Consider the following 22,347-nt stretch of genomic DNA (forward strand, 5'->3'; position numbering starts at 1 on the left):
TCGATAAGTACTCCTAAGTCCTTCTCCAAGTTTGATGTCCCCAACTGTATCCCATTTATTTTGTATGGTGCTAGACCATTGGTATGACCAAAATGCATGACTTTACATTTTTCAACATTGAATTTCATCTGCCATGTATGTGCCCATATAGCCATCCTATCCAGATCCTGTTGCAATATGACACTATCTTCTTGAGAGTTGATGATTCTGCCCAATTTTGTATCATCTGCAAAAATAGCAACATTGCTCACTACTGCATCTACTAGGTCATTAATAAATAAATTGAAGAGCACTGGACCCAGTACAGACCCCTGTGGGACCCCACTGCTAACAGTCTCCCATTTTGAGTATGATCCATTGACCACATCTCTTTGTTTTCTGTCCATTAGCCAGTTCCCTATTCATGCAGACAGACTCTTCCCCAGTCCTTGCATCCTCAACTTTTGCACCAGACTTTTGTAGGGAACAGTGTCGAAGGCCTTTGCAAAGTCCAAGTATATCACATCTACAGCATTCCCAATATCCACATTAGCGTTCACTACCTCATAAAAGCTGAGCATGTTAGTCAAACAGGACCTGTCTTTAGTAAACCCATGTTGATGCTGAGAAATAAGATTATTTTCTACTATGAAGTCATGTATAGTATCTCTTAGTAACCCCTCAAATAGTTTGCATACAACTGATGTTAAGCTTACAGGTCTATAATTTCCTGGATCTGATTTTCTGCCCTTCTTAAATAATGGGAAAACGTGGGCTGTACGCCAATCCACTGGGGCTCTGCCAGTTGAAAGAGAGTCACAAAAGATAAGATAAAGGGGTTTATCTATAACTGAACTTAATTCCCTTAGTACCCGAGGATGCATGCCATCTGGGCCAGGTGCCTTGTCTATTTTTAATTTATTTAGTCTTGCCTTCACTTCTTCCTGCGTTAAGTATTTAATATTACACTTAGAAGATTGAGACTCTTCTGCCTCTGTAATTTGCAACAGTGCTGTTTCCTTTGTGAAGACAGAAGCAAAGAAAGCATTTAATAACACTCTGCCTTACCTTGGTCATCCACCGTTGAGTTCCCACCCTCATCCTTTAGGAGTCCTATACAGTCAACCTTTCTTTTTTAGAGTTGATGTACTTGTAAAACTTTTTTGGGTTAGATTTGATATCCCTAGCGATTTGATTTTCAGCTTCGATCTTTGCCAGCCTAATTGTTTTTTTTACAATTTTTATTGCACTCCTTATAATTGCTTAGTGCAGCCTCGGTCCCCTCCTGTTTTAGAACCTTATAGGCATTCTTTTTCCTCTTCATTTTATCTCTAACCTTTCTATTCATCCATAGAGGCCTTTTTTTATTCCTAGACATTTTGTTTCCATATAGGATATACATACTACAATATTGATTGAGAATACTACGTTTAAAAGCTTGCCATTTCCCTTCAGTGTCCTCCCCTTGTAGTACATTATCCCAGTTCACCAAACTTAGTGCCTTCCTAAGTTGATTGAACTTTGCTTTTCTAAAATTCATAGTTTTAGTGGTCCCGCTGCCCTGTGGCCTATCAGTCACCAGATCAAACATTATCATGTTTTGATCACTATTTCCCAAATGTTCTTGAACCTGCACATTTGATACATTATCTGGTCTATTAGAAATGATCAGATCCAGTAACGCATTCCCTCTAGTTGGTTCCGTTACCATTTGAGTCAAGTAATTGTCCAGTAGTGCTTCCAGAAATCTGCTGCTTTTACCAGAATGGGTAGCCTCAATACTCCAGTCAATGTCTGGAAAGTTGAAGTCGCTGATAACTATGACCTCATATTTACTTGCAGCTTTTTCAATCTGCTGTAGTAATCGCAGTTCTGCAGCTTCATTAATAAGAGGTGGCCTGTAGCATACCCCAATAAGCAATTGGCAACTTTTATTTCCACCATGAATATTTACCCAAACGGACTCCACATCTTTGCAATCTTCCTCCATCTCATCGTTGAGGACAGCTGTAAAAGAATTCTTAACAAAGAGACAAACCCCTCCACCTTTTTTCCCTGTTCTATCCTTCCTAAACACATTTATATCCCTCTAAATTAGCTATCCAGTCATGGCTTTCACCCATCCATGTCTCGGTTATTCCCACAATGTCATTGCCTTTGTCATTCAGAATGAACTCTAGTTTGTCTATTTTATTTGCAAGGCTCCGAGCATTGGTTACCATGCACTTTATATTTTTACCACCACATTTACCAATTTTGTTTACATGAAATGGGCTACTTGAAGTTTTACCAACCTCCTTAATCTTTACACTGTCCCCACCCCCCTTTCCACTCCCCATAATGTTAGGTTCCCACTGTCTTTTTACCTTATCTTGTCTACGTATTGAGACTTTATCCTCCCGCCTCCCCCCAGATCCTAGTTTAAAATCTCTTCCAACCGTTTAGCCATCTTCTCCCCCAATGCAGCTGCACCCTCCCCATTAAGGTGCAGCCCATCCCTGCTGTAGAATCTGTAGCCGACTGCAAAGTCTGCCCAGTTCTCCAGGAATCCAAACCACTCCTTCCTACACCAATTTCTCAGCCACTTATTTAACTCCCTAAGCTCCCTCTGTCTCTCAGATGTAGCACATGGCACTGGCAGTATTTCAGAGAACACCACCCTGGAGGTCCTTGCTTTAAGTTTATCTCCAAGTACTTGAAAATCATTTTTGAGGACCTTCCATCTCCCACTAACTTTGTCATTGGTGCCAATGTGTTCCATGACAGCCGGGTCTTCCCCAGCCCCACCAAATAACCTGTCAATTCTTTCCGCTACATGCCGAACCCGAGCACCCGGGAGACAACAGACTGTACGGCATTCACGGTTTCTTTGACAGATTACCCTATCTGTGTGCCTAATGACTGAATCCCCTACCACCAGTACCTGTCCAGCCTTAGCTGCACTCCTATTCTCTTTCTCGTTGCAGCAGTCTGCCGCTTGGTTGCTAAGGGGCACATCCTGCTGCAGCATTGCTACTCCAGAATCATCCTCCCCAATATTACGCAAACAAGCATACTTATTAGAGAGGGACAACTCGGGACTAGCCTCCCTGTCACTTTTTCCCTTACCCCTTCTTCCACATGGTTGCTGTGTCCCCCACATGGCTTGTGGCAAACTGCAAACGGGACTTCTTATGCTTTTCTGTTAAAAATGGCTTTCTTCTTGCCACTCTTCCATAATGGACAACTTTGTGCAGTACACGACTAATAGTTGTCCTATGGACTGATTCCCCCACCTGAGCTTTAGATCTCTGCAGCTCGTCCAGAGTCACCATGGGCCTCTTGACTCCATTTCTGATCAGCGCTCTCCTTGTTCGGCCTGTGAGTTTAGGTGGACGGCCTTATCTTGGTAGGTTTACAGTTGTGCCATACTCCTTCCATTTCTGAATGATCGCTTGAACAGTGTTAAAGGCTTTGGAAATCTTTTTGTAGCCTAAGCCTGCTTTAAATTTCTCAATAACTTTATCCCTGGCCTGTCTGGTGTGTTTTTTGGACTTCATGGTGTTGTTGCTCCCACTATTCTCTTAGACAACCTCTGAGGCCATCACAGAGCAGCTGTATTTGTACTGACATTAGATTACACACAGGTGCTCTTTATTTAGTCATTAGCACTCATCAGGCAATGTCTATGGGCAACTGACTGGACTCAGACCAAAGGGGGCTGAATAATTACGCACACCCCACTTTGCAGTTATTTATTTGTAAAAAAAATGTTTGGAATCATGTATGATTTTCGTTCCACTTCTCACGTGTACACCACTTTGTATTGGTCTTTCACATGGAATTCCAATAAAATTGATTCATGTTTGTGGCAGTAATATGACAATGTGGAAACCTTCAAGGGGGCTGAATACTTTTGCAAACCACTGTATATACCTGGCTACTTATACTGGGGACACATATACACCTGGCTACTTATACTGGGGACATATATACACCTGGCTACCTATTCTGGGGACACCTATAGGCCTGGTTACTTCCACTGGGGACACCTATAGACCTGGTTACCTATACTGGGGGCACCTATTTTGGGGGAACTGCTGCTAGATTAACTGTACTTTTGGGGAACTGCTGCTGCCAAATTAACTGTATTTTGGGGAACATCTGCCAGATTATATGTATGTTGGGATAACCACTGCTGCCAGATTATGTCTATTTTGGGGGAACCATTGCCAAATTATCTGTATTTTGGAGGAACGTCTGCCAAATTACATGTATTTTTGGTGAAATGCTGTCAAATTACATGTATTTTGGGGGGGAAACACTATGGCAGAGCTCAAACTTCCCTGGCAGACCTTTTACACCACTACTAAGGGCATGTATATTTGGCCCCACCCATTACCACGCCCACAATCTGTTGCATGGCCATGCCTCTTTTTTGGCGCGGCATGCACTATGTGTGCCACAGGTCCCTCCTCACAAGGGGCATTAATAATCTTTGTCCCCGGGCGCTGAAAGCCCTAGCTACGCCTCTGGTATAAAGGATTTGCCAAAGGTTAGAAATAGGTTTTTTTTGTAAATTGGATAATGGGTTAATACTTTCTATATAATATTTTCTATGTAATGAGCTGCTATTTTTATAAGTAGTATATAGAGCAATCCTTTGGGTAAGGTCAGGATTAGGATTTATTTTATAGTATATTTTGTTGCTGCCACTAAAGTACAGTCAGATGGCTTTAAGATATATACAGTGGGTTTCAAAAGTATTCGGCCCCCTTGAAGTTTTCCACATTTTGTCACATTACTGCCACAAACATGCATCAATTTTATTGGAATTCCATGTGAAAGACCAATACAAAGTGGTGTACAAGTGAGAAGTGGAACGAAAATCATACATCATTCCAAACATTTTTTACAAATAAATAACTGAAAAGTGGGGTGTGCGTAATTATTCGGCCCCCTGAGTCAATACTTTGTAGAACCACCTTTTGCTGCAACTACAACTGCCAGTCTTTTAGGGTATGTCTCTACCAGCTTTGCACATCTAGAGACAAAAATCCTTGCCCATTTTTCTTTGCAAAACAGCTCCAGCTCAGTCAGATTAGATGGAAAGCGTTTGTGAACAGCAGTTTTCAGATCTTGCCACAGATTCTCGATTGGATTTAGATCTGGACTTTGACTGGGCCATTCTAACATATAGATATGTTTTGTTTTAAACCATTTCATTGTTGCCCTGGCTTTATGTTTAGTGTCATTGTCCTGCTGGAAGGTGAACCTCCGCCCCAGTCTCAAGTCTTTTGCAGTCTCCAAGAGGTTTTCTTCCAAGTTGGCCCTGTATTTGGCTCCATCCATCTTCCCATCAACTCTGACCAGCTTCCCTGTCCCTGCTGAAGAGATGCACACCCCGAGCATGATGCTGCCACCACCATATTTGACAGTGGGGATGGTGTGTTCAGAGTGATGTGCAGTGTTAGTTTTCTGCCACACATAGCGTTTTGCATTTTGGCCAAAAAGTTCAATTTTGGTCTCATCTGATCAGAGCACTTTCTTCCACATGGTTGCTGTGTCCCCCACATGGCTTGTGGCAAACTGCAAACGGGACTTCTTGTGCTTTTCTGTTAACAATGGCTTTCTTCTTGTCACTCTTCCATAGGAGCCACATTTGTGCAGTGCACGACTAATAGTTGTCCTATGGACAGAGTCTCCCTCCTGAGCTGTAGATCTCTGCAGCTCGTCCAGAGTCACCATGGGCCTCTTGACTGCATTTCTGATCAGCGCTCTGCTTGTTCGGCCTGTGAGTTTAGGTGGATGGCCTTGTCTTGGTAGGTTTACAGTTGTGCCATACTCCTTCCATTTCTGAATGATCGCTTGAACAGTGCTCCGTGGGACGTTCAAGGTTTGGAAATCTTTTCGTAGCCTAAGCCTGCTTTAAATTTCTCAATAACTTGATCCCTGACCTGTCTTGTGTGTTCTTTGGACTTCACGGTGTTGTTGCTCCCACTATTCTCTTAAACAACCTCTGAGGCCGTAACAGAGCAGCTGTATTTGTACTGACATTAGATTACACACAGGTGCACTCTATTTAGTCATTAGCACTCATCAGGCAATGTCTATAGGCAACTGACTGCACTCAGATCAAAGGGGGCTGAATAATTATGCACACATCACTTTGCAGTTATTGATTTGTAAAAAATGTTTGGACTCATGTATGATTTTCGTTCCACTTCTCCCGTGTACACCACTTTGTGTTGGTCTTTCATGTGGAATTCCAATAAAACTGATTCATGTTTGTGGCAGTAATATGACAAAATGTGGAACACTTCAAGGGGGCCAAATACTTTTGCAACCCACTGTATGTATATATATATATATATATATATATATATATATACATATATACATATATATATAATATATATATATATATATATATATATATATATATATATATATATATATATATATACACAAGACAAATAACATTTATATCGTGCTTCTCTCCTGGCGGACTCAAAGCGCCAGAGCAGCAGCCACTAGGACGCGCTCTATAGGCAGTAGCAGTGTTAGGGAGACTTGCCAAAGGTCTCCTACTGAATAGGTGCTGGCTTACTGAACAGGCAGAGCCGGGATTCGAACCCTGGTCTCCTGTGTCAGACAGAGCCCTTAACCATTACACCATCCAGCCAAATATTATAGGAATAAGAAGTCGCTCTCTGTAGATGAGAAAAAAGGGGATTCAACCCTCCACCCAGGGTGGACTCAATATTATGCAGGAGAGGCGCCAAAAGGATAAAAGGAAGCTAAATGAGCCTAAAAACCAAATTCTTGGTAAATAGAGGAGGTAGTGGTGGACTTACCTCCTCCAAGTAGACACACAACGACTGTAGTAAAGACAGTCAATATATTTTATTTATGAACTCCAAATATGCAATGCGTTTCACAGGTTTGATCCCGCTTCATCAGGCAACAACAATGGAGCAATAGCATATGTGGTCAGTAGAAGAGCCAGGCACCTCTGTGTTAGACACAGAGGTGCCTGGCTCTTCTACTGACCACATATGCTATTGCTCCGTTGTTATTGCCTGATGAAGCGGGATCAAACCTGCAAAACGCGTTGCATATTTGGAGTTCATAAATAAAATATATTGACTGTCTTTACTACAGTCGTTGTGTGTCTACTTGGAGGAGGTAAGTCCACCACTACCTCCTCTATTTACCAAGAATTTGGTTTTTAAGCTTATTTAGCTTCCTTTTATCCTTTTGGCGCCTCTCCTGCATAATATTGAGTCCACCCTGGGTGGAGGGTTGAATCCCCTTTTTTCTCATCTACAGAGAGCGACTTCATATTCCTGAGTGGGGTCAGGAAAATCTCCCCACCTGCCTTTACAGTGGTTGCCTAATGGTAACCCTGGTTTGTGAGTAGTAATATTTACTCTATCTAGTAACCATTTACCAGTACATATTACACTATTGGGGCTCTTGGTGTTCCTTGTTTTTAAAATAATATTAGGAACTGGACTGGTAATTCAGTATCTAAAAGTCTCTTTCTCTCTCTCTCTCTCTCTCTCTCTCTCTCTCTCTCTCTCTCTCTCTCTCTCTCTCTCTCTCTCTCTCTCTCTGCGCCACACAGAGATGATAAAACAAAAATGCTACTCCAAGCCACAATAAAACAAAAATGCAGCCCTTATAATACAAATGTCTTAAAATGCCACTGCTGAGTGAGTAAATATTGCACTGTGCATTGTTTGTATTTGTTCTTTAGATCTGTACAACTATGGTAGCAATATTTACCTAAACAGAAATGTTTCTGGAAAAACATTGAGGCTACTGAAATGTCTGTAATAGGTATGCAGTTAGCTACATGCACTAACAGCAAGCCATTAAAGTCACACATCTGTAGTTCTGGGGCACATGTTATCTTCCATGTCACACATTACTGTATGTATTGTTTGTGAGCTAGAACTTCATTCCTGTTTTAGATAGGTCCTTAATATCCCCAAGGCCTGAGCATGAATAAGTAACCCCATTCCCTGAGGTTTAGGTTCTTTTTTTATAGGTTTTGAACTTTTTTGATCTCCAGACAATAGGTTTTGTCACACTACAGGTAACATCCCATCTATTTTTTGAATAGTACAAGTTGCAGAATTGGTTGATGTTGATAGAGTTTATCTCTTTGTTTTTCTTTGTTTGACAATCATGCTGTAGATTGTTCACCCTTTCAAAATCATTCTCCATATTTTTCTATTTTTTCTCTTCTTTCTCATTTTTGGCCTTAGTTATGTTATTTTTATCCTTTTTTTTTTTTTTTTTGCAAAAGGCTGTAAATCCTAGTATCACTTGTTGCTATATTTCTGGTCTAGCCTAATTTTGGCCCAACATCAAATATGATGTAGGGTCAAAGCAGGGAAGTGAAAGTGGGAAGGCTAGAAGATATGGGGGTTGTCATATTTAGATATATTTATATGTATGTTTATTTTCTCTTTTATATAGATATATATATAGTTTTAGAATCAAATCAGGATCTTAAAGAGGAACTGTAACATGAAAAGATCCCCTGGGGGGTACTCACCTCGGGTGGGGGAAGCCTCCGGATCCTAATGAGGCTTCCCACGCTGTCCTCCATCCGTCAGGGGTCTCGCTGCAGCCCTCCGTGGAGTCCGTGCAGCGGTGACGTCAATATTTACCTTCCTGGCTCCTGCGCAGGCGCTCTGACGGCTGTCGGCTCCGAACTACACGGAAATACCCGATCGCCGTCGGGTCCGCTCTACTGCGCAGGCGCAAGTGTCCTGCGCCTGCGCAGTAGAGCGGACCCGAATGAGATCGGGTATTTCCGTGTAGTTCGGAACGGAAAGCCGCCACAGCGCCCCCGCTGGAGCCAGCAAAGGTAAATATTGAACTGACAGTCGGCACAGTCACCGGCTGTTCGGAGGGCTGCGGCGAGACCCCCGTGGGACAGAGGACGGCGTGGGAAGCCTCATTAGGATCCGGAGGCTTCCCCCACCCGAGGTGAGTACCCCCAGGGGATCTTTTTAATGTTACAGAGTCTCTTTAAGTTTGACTTACAAATCTATACACATGTTCTGCCTCTCTGACCTGGTCAGCAGCACCCCTGTCTGCTCACACTCCACCAACGTCTGTTATGGTGTCTTAGTGTCGTGGGCTGTGGGATATGATTATGTGTTAAGTATGATAGTGGTGTGATGGCAGTATAAATGTGATATAGTAGTATAAGAATTTAATGATGTTGTCCATCATCCTCTCTACCGTCCCTGAGGCCGCATACTCACATACTCTGCCCGACGGGTTCAGTGACGTCATGTGAACGAAATTCTGTGTAAGATCATGAGGGATCATAAAGGTACACACTTGGCATTTTGCTTTCCCTCCCCCCTTTTTTCTTTTTTGTTTGGCAATACGATGGCGCAGAAAACAACCAGCTATAAGAAACAAAATCAAAGCGACTTACTCAACCTGTGTGAGCACAGAGGCATCGAGACGGTGAGAGGCCAAACTAAGGAGCAGTTAGTTTGTGCCCTCTAGGAGTATGATGAGGCAGAGCAAGCCCTTGCTCCAACGCCAGCAGATGCAGCTCACGACACGCCAGAGGAGGCCACAGGATGCGAGTGGAGATGATGTCCTGGAGGCAGGGGCGTATCTGGGCTATTTAGAGCCTATGGCAAGCACTGAAATTGCGCCCCCCGCCCAATCAGAGCCCCCTCTCAAACAGCATCCTTTTTTGCGTACACGCGTTATGGTTGCCTGTGTTTTTGGCTTGGGATATTGCTGAAGTTAATTTTTTGGAAATATCTCTTCTTATTCCCTCTCTGTGTTCTTTTTCTAACACTAAGCCAAGTGCACAGTGTTCCCCAGATAACAGAATTAATCTGATCTGAGGGATGGAAGGCACGGGGCAGGTATGGTGGTGCAGCACACAGCCAGGCATGGCAGTACAGCACTGGAGCAGACATGGCTCCCATGATGATGTGGCGCTCATGGCATGAGCCATGCCTGTACGCCTCTGCCTGGAGGATCCACTGAACATGGAGATGGCATCTCTGGAAGCTGACCTACAGTTACTTGGTTCGGCTGATCCAGAACTGCGCCTAAAGCTGATTCTACTGCATCGACAAGCCGAGAAGGATCGCGCTGAACGTCGACATCAGACAGAGGAGGGAAGAGCTGAACGGCGACTCCAGGCCGAGAGGGACAGACTCCAGGCCGAGAGGGACAGACTCCAGGCCGAGAGGGAATGTGCTGAGCGTCGACCCCAGCTGGAGCTGGCTAAACTTCAGCAGCAGAACCGGTCTGCTGGACCAGCAGAATGCGAAGGTGAGCGAGTCCACAGAATCCCCCTGGATAAATTCCCCGCTATGGACAAAGACTCTGACATTGACACTTTCTTACAGGGGTTTGAAAGGACTTGTCGTCAGTATGGGGTGCCCCGTGAGCAGTGGGCAAGGTATCTCACACCAGGGCTGAGAGGCAAGGCCCTGGAGGCGTTTGTGAGTCTACCCCAGGAGAAAGAAGCAGACTTTGAGGCAATTAAGCAAGCCATCATTACGTGATACCACCTCACGCCAGAGGTGTATCGCAAACATTTCAGGACAGTGCAGCGAGGTCCTAATGACAGTTACCTGGATCATGCTTGCAACCTGCACACTGCCTTCCAGCAGGGGTTAAAAGGACTAGCAGTCACAACCTTTGATGCCCTACAGGAACTGATGATCAAGGACCAGTTCCTACACACTTGACGCTGAGGTCCGGTTCATTGTACTGGACCGAGAGCCAAAGACTGTGGATGAGGCCGCGAAAGTCGCTGATTCCTACACAGCCCATCGAGCATCTGCGTCCTGGAGGACTACAACACCCAGCTGGAGGGGAGAACAGATAGCTAAATCTGCTTCATCCATCACCCAGAGGAGGCAAGCACCGCTGTCTCCTGGATTCAAGCAACCAACCACTGACACCCGGAAATGCTTTGTATGTGACAGGGTGGGTCATATCAGCATGACTTGCCCAGAGAGGAAGAGGGAGGCCCCAAAATCCAGTGAGGCCTCAAACCCCAGTGAAGTCCAAACTGCTTTGTGTACTACCAGAAATGGCTATGCAGAGAATCTGCAACCTGTCCTGGTTCTGGATACAGTTACCACTGGCCTGAGGGACACAGGAGCAGTGGTGACTCTAGTGCATCCCCAGCTTGTGAATCCGGAGGAGTACATTCCTGGCAAGACTATGGCTGTCAAAGGAGTTGGGGGTGTCAGCCCAGCCATACCCACTGCATGGGCCCACCTGCACTGGGGTGCCGGCAGTGGAATGAGAACAGTGGGGGTAACTGATGCCATCCCTTCTTGCTTGAGGGATCATAAAGGTCTGATCCACTGAGTATGCCCAATGGCTTGGATATAGGAGGGTATGAATTGGATAAATGGTTAGGAAAAAGATCTGATTAAATTGAAACTTTTCTGAGATGAAAGAAATGTTGCACATTTCTTTTTTTCCTCCACAGAATCAACTCGCCTGGCAACTGTCCAGAGGGAAGAAGCGAACTGACTTTCCCGTTCAGGTTTCCAAGGAGAGTCGTAGCTGTGACCAGAACTGCTGTCCTTACCTGGGTTGCTCTCTAAATTCGGGAATTCGAATACTACTCGTGATCACGGTAGATTTTCATGCTTGCCAAATTCAAATAGCTATCCTGCTCCCGAATTCGAAGTCGAATTTTCCGGAATAGTGCTCTCGAATTCGTCCGTGATCACGGGTTTTAACCCGTGATCATGAATTCGGCCTCGGTATCCAGGTGATGACGTAATTGGGCCAGTCAGAAGGCCCCTAGCTGAGGCACTAGCAACCAATCAGAGGAGGGGAGCCTGGCCCTCCCCTCCTCTATATAAGGCAGCGGCCATGTTGTCGAGCCTATCCTTGTTGTGTGACTGAGCAGTACTGAGAGCATCTCCAATGCTGCTATGTGTCTGAGCAAGTGCTTTTCACCAGTTAAACATAGTGATTTACATCCTGAACACATTCTAAACCCATATACTGTATTATATTGCTGTATAGTTAGATAGTGGTTTGATTGTTATAGTTCAGTCAGCTAGTGTAGTGTATACTGTGTACTGTGGTAGGCTAGTGTTAGGTCTGTGTGCAGGCTAGGCCTGCTAGCCTAGGTAGCCTTAGCCTACTACTAGCTTAGGTAGGTTAGGGATTATAGTTAGTTAGTACTATTTTACTTAATTTCTACTGTTAGTCTGTGAGTTTATTAGCTCCAGTACTGTGTTAGTTACTGTACAGGCCAGCATCTGTTGTGATCTGTGACTGCCTGCCACATCTCAGCCTGACCCTATTGATTGCGTCCGTGTGTGACAGACTGATTGTCACCGTCGGTCATACGCATTAGTTATCAACTACTAGTCTACTACACTACTATTACTACTACTAGGTATTATAGTTAGTTGTAGCCTTAGCCTACTACTAGCTTAGGTAGGTTAGGGATTATAGTTAGTTAGTACTATTTTACTTAATTTCTACTGTTAGTCTGTGAGTTTATTAGCTCCAGTACTGTGTTAGTTACTGTACAGGCCAGCATCTGTTGTGATCTGTGACTGCCTGCCACATCTCAGCCTGACCCTATTGATTGCGTCCGTGTGTGACAGACTGATTGTCACCGTCGGTCATACGCGTTAGTTATCAACTACTAGTCTACTACACTACTATTACTACTACTAGGTATTATAGTTAGTTGTTATTTACCTACGTACTATTTTACTTAATTTCTACTGTTAGTCTGTGAGTTGATTAGCTTCAGTACTCTGTTAGTTACTGTACAAGCCAGCATCTGTAGTGATCTGTGACTGCCTGTCTGTCACATTTCTGCCTGACCCTATTGATTGCGTCAGTGTGTGACAGACTGATTGCCACTGTCGGTCACGCGTTAGTTATCGACTACTAGCTAACTAACTATAATCCCTAGTAGTTGTAGTGTAGTAACACTACAACTACTAGGGATTATAGTTAGTTGTTATTTACCTACATACTATTTTACTTAATTTCTACTGTTAATCTGTGAGTTTACTAGCTTCAGTACTGTGTTGGTTACTGTACGAGCCAGCATCTGTTGTGATCTGTGACTGCCTGTCATCTCTGCCTGACCCTATTGATTGCGTCCGTGTGACAGACTTTGATTGTCACTTTCAGTCGCACGCGTTAGTTACCGACTACTAGTCTACTACACTACTACTACTAGGTATTATAGTTAGTTGTTATTTACCTACGTACTATTTTACTTAATTTCTACTGTTGTTAGTCGTTGAGTTTATTAGCTTCAGTACTGTGTTAATTACTTTACAGAGGGCAGCATCTGTTGTGATCTGTGACTGCCTGTCATCTCTGCCTGACCCTATTGATTGCGTCCGTGTGTGACAGACTTTGATTGCCACTGTCGGTCACACGAGTTAGTTATCGACTACTGTAGACTATGCTACTAGTACTGTCTGTCTACTAGTATTTTAAAAAAAAAAAAAAAAACGTTCTTTTTTTTTTTGAGTCACTCACCCACCAACCCAGACTCTTTCTTAAAGTTTACACTCTTTCCCGCCCTTTCGACATATATATATTTTTGTTTTTCTTACTGTATTTGTATAATTGTACGATGACTGGCAGAGGTAGAGGCACCAGCAGGAGAGGCAGCACCATTGCCAAAGCCACTGCCGGCAGGTCTGTGACTGGTCCGCTGCCGGCCACTGACCGCAGAGTTGTGGAAGAGGGAGCAGGGGTGCAGCAGCAGCGTGTTGCGCCCATCTTTGCCTTGGTCGTCGTCCCCGACCCATTGCAGAGAGTCAGGCACAGGCTGTGGTGGAAATGATGGCGGAGCAGCAAGCCACCGTTTCCAGACAGACCTCCAGCGCCAGCGAGACCAGTGCCACCACCAGCACTCCGGTCCTCCACCACTCACGAGTCACGACTAATAGTTGTCCTATGGACAGATTCCCCCACCTAAGCTGTAGATCTCTGCAGCTCGTCCTATACAGCAGGGCCTCGAAAAAGTCCTGGTCTGTTATTCCTTGTACTCTCACAGTCAGGACTTGCGTCACGTGCCGTGCCTGCTGCCTTCCTTGTGGTGGTAGCCATTTCTTAGGCTCCCACTCCGGACCGGAATCGAACCAGGATTCCCTGGCCTGTTACCCGCCGTGGACACCACTCATGATTAATAGTTGTCCTATGGACAGATTCCCCCACCTAAGCTGTAGATCTCTGCAGCTCGTCCTATACAGCAGGGCCTCAAAAAAGTCCTGGTCTGTTATTCCTTGTACTCTCACAGTCAGGACTTGCGTCACGTGCCGCGCCTGCTGCCTTCCTTGTGGTGGTAGCCGTTTCTTAGGCTCCCACTCCGGACCGGAATCGAACCAGGATTCCCCGGCTTGTTACCCGCCGTGGACACCATGGTACTTAGAAAGTACCAAAGAGAGTTTATCGCACAGTTGAATAGATGCCAGACTTGCCCTCCCTAACATTTTCGTTGAAGGTACTGTAGAGCCAGCAGAAAAAGTAATTTTCAAAAATAGATGTAAGCTTTAACTAGGGTAGAGAAAGAACCATGGAAAGTTGATAAGGCAGTCAGACATTACCTGACATCACTGAGTGAAGAAGAGCAATCTCGCCATGGTGTGCACCACTCCAGCACGACCGTCACTACACAATACAGCTGTTTGCGGTGCGTTACACAGTGAGTTTGGTCTGTCAGTGTGAAGCAGTACGCTAATTACACTACCTGATTGATGTATACACATGCAGGATGTTTTAAAGCACTTTAGGCATGCAATTTAGCATTCAATGTGATTTCTGCACTTAAAACGCAGCTTTGCATCAAATCCAGATTTTTCCCCGGGACTTTTGGCGTGTATCCCACTCCACCATGTGTTAGACCCCTTGAAACATCTTTTCCATCACTTTTGTGGCCAGCATAAATGTTTCTAGTTTTCAAAGTTCGCCTCCCCATTGAAGTCTATTGCGGTTTGCGAAAGTTCGCAAATGTTTGAGGAGGTTCGCAAACCTAAAATCGGACGTTCGGGCCATCTCTACTGCTGTCCGGAACCTCCTGCTGTTGGTGTTTATTATTACTGCCGTGGTACCAACGCTAGGTACCATGGCCCGTTACATTGCCTGCTGCCACACGTCACTCCTCCTCCTGTTGCCACATTTCACCTCCTGCTGTCTGTGTTCCCGCCGCCAGGGTCTGCAGAATTATGTGCTGCTGCCATGCGCCAATAGCTATTATTACGCTACAAATTTAGCTATGCTGTTGAAGAACAAATTTTACAACAGTAGAGATCTGTAAGGGAAAAAACATTAAAGCGGATCCGAGATGAAAAACTAACTATAACAAGTAACTTCTCTATACATCTTATCTAAAGTTTAGATAGTTTACACAGCAAAACTAGCTGAAACCAGCTTTAATAGAATAAGATTATTTCGTCCTGTGATACAATGACAGCAGCCATGTTGTTTGTAAACATTACACACAGCACTCAGCCTCTAAAAAAAAAAACCTAATCCTCCCCTCTGCCTCTGAAATTTCTGGCTAGTATTACCTCCCCCTCCTCCTGCCCAGACTGAGCTCCCATGAGCCCTTGCTACTGCCAAGGCTCTCTGAAAACCTGTGGGCGAGGCTTCTTCAGTTTATAGGGAATTAGAGTATTAAAACAAAAACAAAAAAGTATTTGGCTTGAGGATTAAGTTTGGTACAAGAGGAAGAATATGAACACAAAAAAGCCACACAAAAATGGTGGTGAAGAAGAAGAATAAGAAGAATAATAAACAAGAAATGCAGAGAAAAGTTAAATTTTTATTACACCTATTTAATTGTGATTTCCCTGTAAAAAAAAAAAAATTAGCTTTAAGGCCATCCGAATTCGTGATCACGCATTCAGGGTAATACCCGAATTCAATTATCGATCACGATTCGAATTCTAAACGAATTCTACTTGTCGTGATCACGGCCGAACCCGAATTTAACCCTGACCCGAATTCGAATGTACTCGAATCGAATTTGGGTACATTCGAGCACCACTGGTCCTTACAGAGGGCTCTCCTACCCAGATCCACGCTGACGGAGTAAAGAATAGATTGGGTGAAGAAAAACATTGGTCTGGCATGAGGGGAATGCACTGGGAACGTTTGTTTGATGTTTTTATTTCTTTGTTACAGTGTCTACCTTATCCAGATACCCCGTATTTTCCGCCGTATAAGACGCTCCAGAATATAAGACGCACCCAGGTTTAGAGGGCAAAAAAACAGGAAAAAAAAATAAAAAATATACCTGATGCGTACATATTTCAGGAGCGTCTTGTACATGTCCTCCCCCAAATGTTGTCCTCCTGTGTACCTTATGTGTCCTCTTTTCTCCCCCTGTCTACCCCAAGTGTCCTGTGGTCTCCCCCTGTGTCCTCCGGTCTCCCCCCTGTGTCCTCTGGTCTGACCCCTGTGCCCTGTTGTCTGTGCCCTGTGGTCTGCCCGTGTCCTGTGGTCTGCCCCCTGTGTTCTGGTCTCCCCCCGTGTCCTGTGATCTTCCCTCTGTGTCCTCTGGTCTTCCCCCGTGTTCTGTGGTTGCCCCCCTGTGTCCTCTGGTCTTCCCCATGTGTTCTGATTTCCTCCCTGTGTCCTGTGGTTGCCCCCCTGTGTCCTCAGGTCCCCCCCCCGTGCCCTGTCATCACACCCTGTGTCCTCTAGTTCACCCCAACCTGTGCCCTGTCATCACCCCCTGTGTCCTCTGGTCCCCCTGTGCCTTGTGGTTGCCCCCCTGTGTCCTCTGGTCCCCCCTGTGCCCTGTGGTCGCCCCCGCGAGCTCAAGTTTCCCTGCTGGGCCTGGATCTGGGGATTTATCCTGCCCCCCATGTGTGTGTTTCTATCCTGCCCCCCCCCCCTCCCTTGAAGACATTCGGCTTCAGTATGCGGCTTCCTCTAGTGCCGGCTTCTAATGAAGCATCATTGATGACGCGTCATTAGAAGCCGGCACTAGAGGAAGACGCAAACTAAAGCCGGATGTCTTCAATCGCCGCGGGCAAGATGGAGGAGGTAAGCTGCTGCCACTGACTGCACGGGGGACCCGGAGACATTAGCGGGGGGCAGGATAGATACACAGTGGGGACACAGGCAGGGAATCCCCGATGAGGCGGCGGGTCGCGGTATCGGCAGGCGCTCGGAAGTCAAAGATTCCCTGCCTCTGTCGTATGAGACACGGACTTTTTCTCCCCATTTTTGGGAGAGAAAACGTGCGTCTTATACGGCGAAAAATACGGTAAGTATTGCTGTAACACTTAAGGAGTCTTATGCAAGAAATAGAGGGGATGAGGGTCAAAAGGTTGCCCTATCTGTCCTAACTAAAGCCGATAAGGCTTGGCAGATTTCCTTTCATCCTTCAGCCTCTATATCCCAATGTGGGGTGAAAAACACCACACTTTCACTCTATTTGACACATCTCCAATTAAACAGGAGGCGAGAAGCCGGCACCTACTCTTCTACGACTATACCCAGGCCTTAATCTACAAGGTATAGATGCTGGGATTAGGAAGGAAAAAGTACTACCAGAGTCCTTTTAAGCAAAACCAAACATAGCTGCAGGCAACAGTGCAGGAAATAATTGTGAAAGAGACCACACAGACCAGGAGACTAGAGACAAAGACCAAGGTTACACTAGACCGGACACAGCCCTAAGCATCTGTAGTCCATCACACTAATGCTGGATACACACGGTTCGTTCCCGCGCTCGATTCCCGTCGATTTGCCGCTCGATTCCCGTCGATTCGTTTATTTCCGACATGTCCGATTCACGGTTCGATGGATCGTTAGGTCGATTTGCCATACTTTACATGGCAATCGACCTAAAAATCATCGAAATGAGCTCGGAAATGTTCGGGAATAATCGATTTGTCGGGAATCGAGCGGCGCATTCGATGCGGGAACGAACCGTGTGTATTCAGCATAAAATAGGGATAGACAAACAAATAGAACAGACAGGAAGGAATGCTAGCCAATCTAACTATGTGTGATGATTTGCTCAGCTGCCTGTGCAGGCAGGCAGCCTTTTGACCATTGTGTAGGTTTGCATGCTGCAGGACTCTGGAAAGAAGAGCTTCTGTCAGTTTTGCAGCTTGTGCTTGCAGAGGAATTTGCATACGTTGTCATGCAAATTGCCTGGCCACATTCATTGGAGGCGTGTACTATAAGTACTATGTCTTTCCCACAATGCTTGGCTGGTCATAAGGATTTCGTCCTATGTAACACTCCTGGTGAGGTGTCAGCCTTACTCTTTGTTTGAAGATCAGCTTAGAGTAATTCCTGGAAACTGTGCTAGGCAGATTTCCCTAGTGCAGTTAGGATTGTTTATCTGTTTTGTTTGTCTGTTGCGATTGTCCTGTCCCAGCGGTTGCTACCAGCTATCTCTTCTGTTCTGCCTCTCTGGATCGCGCTAGCCACTTTTCGCTAGCACTGTGGATCCTTCTGTTCTGTCTCCTGGGATCGCGCTAGCCACTTTTCGCTAGCGCTGTGGATCCTTCTGTTCTTAGTTACATAGTTATTTTGGTTGAAAAAAGACATACGTCCATCGAGTTCAACCAGTATAAACCAGTTCAACCAGTTCTGTCTCCTGGGATCGCGCTAGCCACTTTTCGCTAGTGCTGTGGATCCTTCTGTTCTGTTACTCTGTACCTGGATCACGCTAGCCACTTTTCGCTAGTGCTGTGGATCCTATCTCTCGCTTGTCCCTGTTTTCGTGTGTCTGTCTTGTCTGCTACGACCGCTTGCTGGAGGCTCGGTGAGGTAACCGTTAAGCAAGCGTTCGCGTCCTCTGTTTCATGTTTGTCTGTCGATGGTTAGTTAGGCGTGCTTGTCTCTATTGTGCTTATCACATGGAGACCACGCATAACCGCATGCACTGTTGCGAATGAGTGCGGTGTTCGCGGTTAGCTAGCGTTTGTTATTTTCCGCATCTTCTCATTGTATTATTTGCTGTGCCTTTGCTACCCTCGTATTCTATTCTGATCTGCCTTGTGTCACGTCTGGCGATCGCACCTCTCGCGATCGCTTTCCTATTTCATATCTGCTGTTGTGTGTGCGCGGTCGCGGGGTGGCGACTGGATTGGCGCACACACATACAACCTGTCCCTTTGCTTGTTCTCATTCGCAATCGCCTCTCTTGCGATTGCATTCTGCGCTTCGTACAATTCCTGTCTGGCATTTGTGGAGGTACAGAGGATTGGTTCCTCTGCACTCCCCAGCGCCATCTGCCGACAGGAATTTCCCTCTACAGGTGCGTAGCACCTTTTGCTGGGTGCCTGCAATTACACACTTGTGGAGGATTTCCGCCGTGTCAGCGCACGCGTTGTGCGCTGATCACGGAGAAAGTTCCACAATCATTACAGTATGACCAGCCCAACCCAAAACCCCAGTGTAGACGGAATTTCCGATTTGTACGATTTTGTCGAATATGGCTCTTGTACCTTTAAGAGATTTAAAAAACTTGAACCTGAATCAGCAGACGAATTTTTGTCTGAGTGTACGAAACTGTTAGCGAACCCTGAATTCCAATGCACCCCAGTGTCTACCTGGGCCCCCCAAATGGTCTACATTCTGTTGGGGGGCGAAATGTCAATGTTGTCTTATGATGTGTTAGATCATACCACCCTGAGTCAAAGACCCCTGGAATTCTTGGCCTTTTTAATTCACAATTGGCTGAGATTACCTCAATTACCATACCCCCTTAATGAGTTGTTGTCAGCAGCTCAATCAGCTGTTCCATCTACTCTTTCATCCAGAAAGCAGCCATCCAAAGCCTCTAAGTCTAAACGTAAAAGATCTAGGAAGGCTTCCCAGCGGAAAGATTCGTTGCCCATAGCAACCACAAATAAAGAGGTTATTTCTGTCAAGTCTGAAATGGGCAAAACCATGCAGTATGATAATGATGTTTATAATGCATCTGCTGATCAGTTTCCAGGTTTTTTGCCCCAATCCAAAGCTTATGTGGATCCTGCTATAGGTAGGATCGCACACTACATTAAAGCAGTTAAAAAATCTGTTCTTGTTCCTGAACTCCACCCCTATGGAGATTATCTGGATACTGGCCTGTTTGAACCCCCATTTGCTTCCTGGGATTTTGGGGCCTTGCTGGAGGAATTCGATTTTGATTGGAAAGCCTTTTGCGATTTTTACATCGCAAAAAGCGAAGATGTCTTGAATGCTTGTCTTGATTCTATGTACCTTCTGATTGATTCCGATGAATGTGACAAGGATGATGTGGATCTGTTGATCTATGTATGGCAAACGATTTTGGATGAGTTGCACACACACCGACCAATTGATTCCAATAAAGAGACATCATTGTCGGATGATTGTTCCTGAGTTTCTGGGGTAAAGCATGAGAGTCTTGACTTTGTGCAATCTGAAATGAATGAGTATGCCGCTGTGGTTGATTCCTGTGCGAATCCTGAAGGATTCTCTCCTGACAGTGTGCAGTTTGAATCTGTGCGATCTGATGCCTGTTTCTCGGATGTTCCTGCAGATTGTGATCGGCATGAGTCTGCCGGTTTCCTCAAGGATGTGTGGAATCCTTTGTCATTTAGAAACAGATCTTTGAGATCTTCCATCTGTGACCCTGCTATGGGGAAAGTTTCTCGACTGTGCAGCGTCAAAAGTAAAATTAATATGCCTAATAAAGTTTATCCTGTTGATGTCGCTATTTCTTCTGCAAATGATTCCCTGTCTCACCCTGTTCTCACCTGTAAGGGCCTGTTGCCTGGAGACAGTTGCTCCAGTGTTTCGATCCTAGATGCCTTGCAGTCTGCTCCGCAGATCACGGAGGTTTGCACTATGGAAGCATCAGTTTCACAACCTAAAGTGAATTTTGATTCGCAGGTTTTGCGTTCTGATTCCTCGGATTCGACATTGTTAGCCGAATCTAAGAGTGAGACAGCGCTTCGGTTTTGCGAATCTGATGCTGAACCTTCTTTGCCTTATTCAGAGACGCTTTCTCTGAGCCTGCCCTGTACCATGAATAACAAAACGATGTCCAATCACACTGACATTTGGGAGTCCCTTTCTTGCTTTGAAGAAAGTTCTGACTCTCCACCCTGTACTCTGGATGAGTCAATATTGCCTTGTACAATAGCTCCTGCCCTGCCCCTAGAGGCTCGTTTAGGTATTGCTGCTATTTTTACCTGTCTTTCTGCAGTTTTGGAGTTGCAAGCTAGTTTGACTGCTACGCAGAATTCTGGGTGCAGCGAGATTAAAGTTAGGGAGTCAGTGTGTGGTCCAGTGAATATTCCTGTATGTTCCACTCATGATGATGAAATTCAGTCTCAGTTTATGGTGGAACCTTCCCTGGGACATCTGCCCTGCTAAAGTTCCAGTTTTACCCTGTAACATGGATAGTACAGAATCCTTCTTAGAAAACTTGAAAAATGATGTTCCTGAGGTCTTGTTTGATGTTCTGGAGGTCTCCGAGTTCCTCCCAAAGGGTGCAGAACTTGTAGGAGATGTCTCCTGCCCCCCAAGTCCTTCTGAGGTGTTACCCTCTTCCGTAGGCATTGCTGCCTTGCTGGCTACCTTTTCAGCTCTGATGGAGCTTCACTCATATGTAGTCAACTATGATATTATTGTCACAGAAATTTCTGAATTTGTATCCGAGTCTTTTTTTGAAAGTCCAGTGCCTGTGACCTCCACTCATGATGTTTCTCTGTCCGGTACTGGTTTTGGTCTTGTCGTGCCGGACTCTGAGGTTGGCAGTTCCCCGACATGTCCTGAGGTTTCTCCTGTGCTGGTGTACCCCAGTGTGCTCTGTGACCCAGAAAGCCCAAGTGTGAGTCGGTTACCAGCGTACTCAGATGCTTCCTCGGTGGAGACATGCTCTGATATGGCCTGCCTGCTTGCATGCCCAGAAGTGGTCCCAGAAAGTCTTGATCTTGATGGGTGTCCTCGTAATTCTGAATCCGGAATTGTCATTGGTTCCATGGGGGTTCTTGGTAATTCTCCATGTGAGCCTGGTGATTGTTCTGCCCTCTTGGGATCTCTGTGGAGCTTCAAAAGGTTCTGGGAGATTCCAGGAGAAATTTTGCTTGGTACCCTGGATAAGATCAATGGTGGCTTTTGTGTTGTAAGGTACACTTCGAACAGGTATTGTGGCAGGTTTGGTATTTTCGGACGCTCCTTGGAAGGTGGTGGGTATTGTCTGGAGGGTGTCGATGGCTTCTTCTCTGGCGTTCACAGTCCTGATGGGTGTTATACTGAGACTGGTAGTACTGATGGGCATGTTTCGGTGGCTTCTGTTTCCGATGAGGTCGGTTTCGGGTGGACTGACTCTGGAATTGGACTTTGTCGGGCTGCCCCGACCTTCATGAGTCTTCAGTT

At 45.4% G+C, this 22,347-nt stretch overlaps 1 protein-coding gene and 1 pseudogene across 9 annotated transcripts in view; one reads left to right on the forward strand and one right to left on the reverse strand.

Annotated features, from left to right (window-relative positions):
- Window positions 1-22,347, reverse strand: part of ADGRL3 (adhesion G protein-coupled receptor L3) — a 2,975,920-nt gene that overhangs the window by 1,267,856 nt on the left and 1,685,717 nt on the right. The window lies entirely within an intron of this gene.
- Window positions 9,963-11,340, forward strand: LOC137561683 (uncharacterized; annotated as a pseudogene).

Source organism: Hyperolius riggenbachi, chromosome 1 (genome assembly GCF_040937935.1).
Source record: "Hyperolius riggenbachi isolate aHypRig1 chromosome 1, aHypRig1.pri, whole genome shotgun sequence".
NCBI lineage: Eukaryota > Metazoa > Chordata > Amphibia > Anura > Hyperoliidae > Hyperolius > Hyperolius riggenbachi.